Here is a 9,349-nt window from a genome sequence, read left to right on the forward strand (position 1 = left end):
GTTAAACCAAAACATCGACGAGGACTCTAAAGCTGAAGTTTATGCTAATTGCGGTGATCCGATGGCTCCCGGCGGGGTGAGGATCTGCGATATTGAAAAGCTATTCATGCATGGACAATCGGAAACGGGATTCGATTAAACCGGCGAGGAGACGCATGGGTGGTTATTCGGATTGACGAGATACAACTGTTTTGAAAATCATTTAATCATTGCAGTAAATTTGACTTAATGTTATTTTTACAAAATTTAAGGTAAGATTTCCGATATTTTGATAAAAATTATGTCCAGATCCACCAAATTGAAGATCCGATAACACTATCGAAAGTTATGAGCATTTAAGTGTTATTCAAACGGAGAAAAATCAGTTTCCCAAATCAGGAACAAGCGTTCATGAAATTTAGGAACCACAAAAAATCTTCAAATTGTACGATACGTTTTTAAATCACGTACCATGAAATTTGAGCACTTTGTTCATGGTTACAAATTTCATGAACGCTTATTCACGACTTTGGGAACTGATTTTTCTCCGTGTATACGATAATATCATCGTGGCACACAAAAATTATAAACCTGTTATCTTTAAATTGTGATATTTCAGGCAGTTTTGAGCAAGTGCCATGGAATAAAGATTCTGAGCAGTTGAAATTGTTTAATTTTTTTTGTTTCAAAATAGATACACTCAACCCCCGGAGGTTGGTCACTTTTTCGTTTGACACTTTTTTAGTTTGTACTCCGTTGGTTGGTCAAAGTCAAACTAAAAAGTGACACGGCGCTCACGCACACTATCAAAAGAAAAGTTTAGTAGTGTGTGTGAACTCCGTGTAAAAGGGGTGTCAAACTAAAAAGTGACCCCGTTCGTTTGACAACAGTTGATGTCAAACCAGCGGGGTTTGAGTGTATACAACAATTGGTACGGCACAAACCGAGAAAAAAGTTTTCCGATTGGGCTCTACATTTTTGAGGGGGTTCTTTGGTCAACATAAGGATCTGGTACGTTTCGCCGAATGTCGTTTCGCCGACGGTCATTTCGCCGAATGTCGTTTCGCCGAATGGTACGTTTCGCCGAAAGTCATTTCGCCGAATGGACGTTTCGCCGAATTGAATAAAAAATAACTTTTTTGTACAATTTATGCTATTTGTTCGCTACAGTGCCATCTTGTAATTCAATCATGCAAACTTGAGAAGGAGTGGCAAGATAATAATATAATAATTTAAAAAGTAAAGAACGTCTCATGTTTCAAAGAATGCAAAAACTCACAGAAATAATACAAATAATTTGCTTAAAAATGAAGAATGCAAAAACTATCAGAAATTTTTCTAAATGTTGTGACGAAAACCAAAAGAACTGCTCATGTTTGAAAGAATGCAAAAACTCCCAAAAATTATACAAAAAAATTGCTTGAACAACAAAGAATGCAAAAACGACGGGATCGCAGCAACCGTGCGCGAAGTCGGAAGCAAAAATTTTTAGCTGTCGTTTTTTCATCCATTTTTTTTTGTGAAAAAAGTATTTCAACATTATGAAGATCAACGCAATTTCTGATGATGACCAGTGGAAGTTTTGGAAGCGGAGCTTTCGCGACTATCTGGACCAGCTCTCTTCAATTCCTCAAGTGTCGTCGTCGGATGAAATGGCAATTTTGGCCAGATGAGGTCTGCGGTCCGGTCCCCCCTAGCTGCAGCCGTTGTTGGAGTGGAGATATTCGGAGCTAAGGAACGCTTCCACTTCATCCGATCGGCTTGTTTTTTTTATCAAGAATTTGGGATCTGACGATCGGGACCCCACCCACCTGGCTGTGTCTTTTGAAGATTTGCTGTTCCTTGGTGAGAGCTTTCCATCATTATTTGCTATTTGACTATATTCCCCTTTATTATAATATAATATTATAAATTCAATAACCCTTCTACCCCTTTCTCATTTTCCCATTCCCCAATCCCAATTTCCCCAACCCCAATTTTCCCATTTCCCACTTCCCCCTGAAAATATAAATAATTGCCAATTTACACTAACACACCACACCCAACTTATTCGGAGCGTTTGGTACGGTATGTCCACGCATCCTTCCTCCCTGTTGATTCTGTGAAATGTGGTCCGTTCACAGAATCTGTCTCTGCGGTTAATGCAACGCAGTAGGCCTGGCCGCTTTAATTTTTGCAATACATTTTCAGGGTAACTCGGATGTACTGCAATTATTACTATTGACAAGAAAGAACTTGGGGCGTAATCTAACCACAAGTTCTTCCAGGATGCTTTCTTCGGACTGGCTGCGCTTGTGTTCGATTAGATTAGATTAGATTAGAACAACAAAGAATGCAAAAACAAACAGATATAATCTGAATAATAAGCAGCCAATTAAAAGAACTGCTCATGTTTGAAAGAATGCAAAAACTCACAGAAATAATTAAAAAAAAGTATGCTTAAATACAAAGAATGCAAAAACTAACAAAAAATTTCCAAAATGTTATGCTAAAAATCAAAAGAACTGCTCATGTTTGAAAGAATGCGAAAACTCCCAAAAACTATACAAATAATTTGCTTGAAAAACAAAGAATGCAAAAACAAACTAAAATAAACTAAATTATAAGCAGCCAATTAAAAGAACTGCTCATGTTTGAAAGAATGCAAAAACTCACAGAAATAATTAAAAAAAAGTATGCTTAAATACAAAGAATGCAAAAACTAACCAAAAATTTCCAAAATGTTATGCTAAAAATCAAAAGAACTGCTCATGTTTGAAAGAATGCAAAAACTCACAAAAATTATACAAATAATTTGCTTAAAAAACTAAGAATGCAAAAACAAACAGAAATAATCAAAATTATAAGCAGAAAATAAAAAAACTGTTCATGTTTGAAAGAATGCAAAACTCTCAGAAATAATTTAAAAATATGCTCAGTAAAGAATGCAAAACTACTGGCATTTTTCCAAAATGTTATGCTGAAAATCAAAAGAACTCCTCATGTTGGAAAAACAAAAGAATGCAAAAACTAACAGAAATTTATCAAAATTATAAGCAGAAAATTAAAAGATCTGCTCATGGTTAACAGAACGCAAAAACTCACAGAAATAATTCAAATGATATATTAAAACAAGAATGCAAAAAACTAACAGAAATTAATTCAAAAACTCACAGAAAAGATTTAAAATTGTTTGCTGTAATTAAATAACTGCTTACATTTGAAAGAATGCACTTTTTTTTTAAGCGATTGTTTATGCATGTTATAATGCATAAACTTTTAAAAATAACATACTAAGAAACAAAAATTTTTTTTAAAAAAAGATTGCAAAATCACCTTTTAGGGACATTATAGGGGAACTATACCCTTTCTCAGCCTATTTCTATTATCGGCCTATCAGCACTTTGATCATGAATTACAGCTTATATAAAGTGTTTTTGACTGTGCCAAAGTAATAAATAGCTCAAATAAAAGTGAGCAAGCAACTCTCCATTGTTGAAACATCTGAAAATGTTGATTTAATAGCAGAAACGGCAAAAGTGATGAGAATTGGTCGAACGGCTTAGTGTGATTAAAATGGGTATATTTCCCCTACTTTTTCAAAATATTTTAATACAATTTGTGTCCATTTTATATATTTATTTTACGATTATTTGTCAATTCGGCGAAACGTCCCATTCGGCGAAACGTCCCATGCGGCGAAACGACATTCGGCGAAATGACCTTCGGCGAAATGACCGTCGGCGAAACGACATTCGGCGAAATGTCCCGCACCCCAACATAATTAGACCCGTATTTTTTTGTTTGGCCATTAGGCTGACCCGTGCTAGGGTGGTCCCAAAATTGGCAATTTTCGTAAAAACCACATTTAAAAAAATCTTAACTCCGCACCATTTCAACCGATTTAGCTGTCTTAGATGCAAATGAAAGGGAGTCAGTTGGCGTTTCAAGGCAAAATATTTTCAGACTCTTTAGTCCACACTCGGTCAAAACGCCATTTTAAGTTTGCTGTTTTTGCACATGGGACATTTATGCGAACATGGGCAGTATAGTTTGATTTAAAAAACGATGGTTTGCATTTAAAATATAGTTTTTTGTTGTAATTTATCTGAACAGTCTTTTTTTCACAGAGTTGATTTAATATTTAATCTGGATTCAAAATATTTTCACACTGGAATGATTTAGTGCCTTCGATTCAGTGCATGTATTGAGCTGAAAATTATTTTTATATCAGCACTAAATTCTAGCCTAAATAATTCAAAATAGCATCATGTGTTATCTGGCTTGTATTTAGAACTTTGTATGGTGATTTATATGGAAACTATAAAGGCACTAAATCTGAGGTACAGTGTATAAATAGCACTAAATGAGTACTTAATGCTAGCCATAACAATCAAAATGGCGTCAAGTGTAATTTTTTTGAGGCAGTGAATTGAGTGAGAATGTGTTTGATTTTCAAAGATTCAAGTTGATTGGCCAAATTAAAACTGGATTGATACCAGTGCCCGATACGCAACCCACAACCATTTTATCACTCAATCAATCTGTATCGAAACGAGCCCTACTTGGCACCAATCCGGCCTTAACCGGCCGGCTCGACATGCGCCGACATATCTGGGTTCGAGCTGCAGTGACGGCGGCGTTGCTCGACGTGGAACATTCTACCGAACTTAACTGCGTCATTTTGCCGCTGCTGGTGCTTGCTTATCTTATCGTGCTGACCGCCATAAAACAATTTCCAGCTCCAAAACATACAACTTGACGCGACACAATGTCACGAGTTATTGTTTGCCATCACTGCTAGACTCGTGGAATATTCGAATATCCCTGAATTCCATCAGATTTAATTTTGAACAAATTTTGAAGAAAAAATACAATACTATAATGATTTAGCGTCTGTTTGTGTTGCCAGCTCAGAACGTAGTAATAGAAGCAAAAGAAAACATTTCTTAGCACCTCTGGTCAACGCGATCTCACATACGTCACAACCTCAATATTTAACGAAATCGCCGGCCGGACGCACGCCGATTCTTCATGTTGTCACCGTTGTGCTCTTTTGGCGCAATTGTTGCTCTGTTGATTCATTTAACCGTAATCTCAAAAGAAGTCTACGTAGAATCCAAGTAGGCTTTATGTCACTTGTATAAACACCCTCAACTGTCACAGATTTAAACCGAGGGGGATGCCAATCCTTAAATTCGCGTTAAGTATTTACAAAACTATATTAATTTCAAACATTACAAAAATGCAGATATTGATTTGATGTGAGAACGCATGAAAATTAAATTTATTCGAGAGATTTTATTTGTTCTGTTTATGTCGTACCCCTCGCTCGACGCCACTCAAACAAAGTGTCATAATTCTAACCTAGAAATCGAGTTAACGAATGACCCAATTGCCTTCAGCAAGCACTACAACGACGCTTTGAGCGCACAAACCAACGCACAGCGAGACTCAAAAATCAAAATATCAACATTCAAAAGACTAAAAATAGCTGGCAAAATTTTTCGCCGGCTTTTCGCGTGTCTGCCGATCCCCCTCCCAGAAACCCAGTAAAAAAAACTTTCGTGATTTGCTAGAGGGGTTGTTGTAATGCCAAAACAACAGCGTAGCGGAATTCTTCGCCGACGATGACCTTCGCATCAAGTCGAATGATGGCGCTAAGGTCGAACCCATCGCTGTGGCGGTGTCCAAAACCGGCTGCGGTGGGAATGCTCTAAGCTACATCCCTTTTAGTAGACAGGGGTGTGGTCTGATGGGTTGAAAACATGCAAGTCTTCTACTAATTGGTGCAAGTTCAAGGTAGTTTGGTCACAGACAGTTGCAGATATTAATCTAGTTGGAATTTGTAAACAGAGTCATCACGTGCTTAAATTTGTAAGAAAGTAATTTAAATTCATTCCTCACGAATATTGTCAAGTTTTTCGTCTGTTTATGTTTGCCTTTTTTAATGTTGTTATTTTAGCCATTTTTGTACACTCTTGCTTCGGATGACGAATTTCCACACAACTTGTTCAAACACATTTCATCAACAAATCCGCTCAAACTGTCGCTCGTGGACATTTCTCGCTTGCTTTGGTTCGAAAATGTCACTGAACTTGCGCAAAAAAATGAGGCGCAATTTAATTTTCCACCACTTGAGTGGTTTGTTGTCGTTTTGAAGAGCTCTGCTCGCGTTCATCCATCCACTCGGGCTGATTGTGATGTTCTTTTGAGGCATAATATCAACCAAAACAAGGGTTAAAATTAAATTTTCGGCAGATGCTTACGTGGTCTGGTTTCTGTGTGAGTGAGTGGTGTGTGGAAACTTTTTAAAATTTAATTTTTTTTTAAATTTCCTTTTTTGGCCACAATTCCGCTGAGCGGCGTCGGTGTTTCGCAATGTGGGTCAAAATTTGCATAAGTTTATTCATAATAAACAGTTGCCGTGTGAAGTTTAGGGTGGGAAATCTACATGATTTTTTGGTCAAATCATTAGGTCAAAAATTATCAAATTCCCAAAAAAAAAAGTATTTTGAACTTCTCATTTCTGAACTAATACATTTTCAGAAAAAAAAAACTATATTGAATCCTTCCCTCAATATAATCAACTTGATTAGGAGACGAAATCATAAATCAATCCACGGTTTTTGGACAACTGCCAGAAGGGCGACGAAATGAATTGCTCTGTCCTGTTTATTGAGTCCTCAAAGAACACCACTTAAATTGATTGAATTTCGATCTACTATTTGATTTCTTGGTTAACAAACTCAACGAAACCAAAAAAAATGTGTAATTTTTCTACTTTGTATATTTTTTCTAAGTTCGTTCTAGAATTTTCTCAAGCATCAAACAACGACGTTTGCCAAATTATTGCAACTACTAAGTCAAGCAATAGTAATTAATCCCACAAACACTAGCAACACAAGTTAAGAGTGTCAATACTATTATTACTACCCTCTATCTCTCCCTCTCTTTCCCTCTAATACAATACCACCGCCATTAACCATTCTACGTTGGTCACGTTATGTTTAGGTATTTTTTGCTCGTTGTTGATATAAATAAATAATTCGCACACACTTGTCTTCGCGATCGCATTACCGACCGTCTTTTCCTGTTCTTCTTATTTTGGATGCCACCACCTCCAACAACAACAGTGTTGGGGAGGGGGGTTGTTTCCTCCCTCGTGTGGCTGTGGGATTAAGGGAGGCTCAACGACGACAGACTGTTTTGTTTCCGTGACGCCCGAAAGAGCTGTGGAGGTGGGGCCAGTGGGGTGATACTGAAAAGAAATAACCATTTAAATTTATGACAAATTTATGAAATTTAAGTTTCCAAAAAACTATGTTTGATACATTTCAAATACTGATCAGATTGTGAAATATTAATATGAAATCAAAACAATTAAAAAAGTATAATGTAGTCACAACGTCTTTGTAAAACATTTGATTACTTGCTACATTTATTTTAAAATTAAACATAGATATTCTTAAAATTCATCTCTACCATTTTCTGAACAAACACACATATTCGCATAGACTTAAAATCCACGTTTAGCCTTAATGTTTGATACTTTGAAGCAAACGGTGTTTAGAAATGTTTAATGCATTATTGATTACAGTTTTGCTTCAGTAAAAAAAAAGAAATACATTTTAGAACTCACGAAATGGTTTTTTCTACCTTAAATTTTACAGTATTTTACAAAATGCGGTCCCAAAATGAAAAAAAAAACACATGGGTGGAACTCCATACAACCTGTTAGCTCAAAAAATGGGACGATTGTTGAGTTCTGTCACTGGTATAGTGGAAATTTGTCCACGCTTGTCACAGCCTACACAGCAAAAAATCCGATGGTAAAATCGCATGCAAAAGCATGTACATCAGCTTTGTGAGAAAAAGCATGTAATATTGTATGAGAAAACGTGTACACAAAAAGCATGTACCGAAGAAAAAAAATCAGGTCTGCTCACCCCAAAAATTACATCAATCCGGCGAGAGTCATATTCAGATTACCAAGTCCGCGCCCCAACCCTCTCGGCTATGGAAATATTTGGATCTTCACCGATGTAGCTGTAGGTTCCCCATACATCGTATGCAGTTAACACAGTATACGACGTACGGAAAACCTACTGTTACATTGGCATTGATCCAACCATTTTCATAGCGGCGAGATAGCCGAGTGGGTTGGGGCGGGGACTTGTTAATCTGAATTATACTCTCGCCGGATTGATGTTATTTTTGGGGGGAGCAGACCTGATTTTTTTCTTCGGTACATGCTTTTTGTGTACACGTTTTCTCATACAATATTACATGCTTTTTCTCACAAAGGTGATATGCATGCTTTTGCATGCGATTTTACACAGATTTTTTTTGCTGTGTAATAGATTCAAATTTGAAATTTGGTGATGCTAGGTTATTACTCAGAATACACCCAACTGGCAGTCGCATGATTGTGATGCATGGCGGCATGAAAGTATATCAGAATCTGCATGAAATCTGTCCTCATGCATTTTTTGCGATATAGGAGTATGACATTTTTGCCCGTTACCGACAATTATCGACATTACCGACGGCTTTTTGGTTGTATTTTACAAAAAAAAAACACTTAGCAGAACGAGGATTGAACCACCAACCTCTTGATTATTGATCCGACACGCTACCACCGCGCCATGGACGCTTGATGAAAAGTAAGTGAAAGAGCATCAACATATGCTTGTCTTTGGAGTGTTGCTCGAGGACGAACCAGCATTATATGTGTTGGTGAGAACTGCAGATCGCTGAAATTTTTACACGCGGGCAAAAATGATCTACGGACTTGCTGCAAAAAATGTTATAAAATATGACATTTTCTGCAGCAAATCCAATGTTGCAGATTTTGAGATATATTTTTCCTTTGGGTGTATGAAGTATAACATTTATTTATGCATTTCAAATTCAATGAAGATATTTTATTTTTTAATAATTTCGGATTTTTGAACCACAAATCGGTACAAAACCGTAAAAAGTTAGTTAATTGATATTGTGCAAAATTTATGCAGTATGCTTTAAATATTGTCAAACACTTTTTTTAGAAATTTCGAAAGAAAAAACTGGTTTGAAATTTGAAAACATTGTTTTTATTTTATTTTGGCAAAGGTCTGGGGTCTATTGGAGTCGAGGAATGAAAACATTAAATAAATTTTGTACCAGCTTGATCCTTTTTGAGTATATGCCAATATTATTATTTTTATTTGGTATTCGTGCAAATCATCTGCTAATGGATACTGCACCCAAAGTTAAAGAACGAGGGGATAGTCCTCACGAAAAGAAACGTGAGGAAAGTGCTATATTGCGAGAGTATAGTCCTCTCGCGTGTTCATTCGTTCATTGGAACAGTTCATCCTATTGAGTGGCTTATATGGACAAACGACCG

The sequence above is a fragment of the Culex quinquefasciatus genome, chromosome 2, assembly GCF_015732765.1.
Source record: "Culex quinquefasciatus strain JHB chromosome 2, VPISU_Cqui_1.0_pri_paternal, whole genome shotgun sequence".
Lineage (NCBI taxonomy): Eukaryota > Metazoa > Arthropoda > Insecta > Diptera > Culicidae > Culex > Culex quinquefasciatus.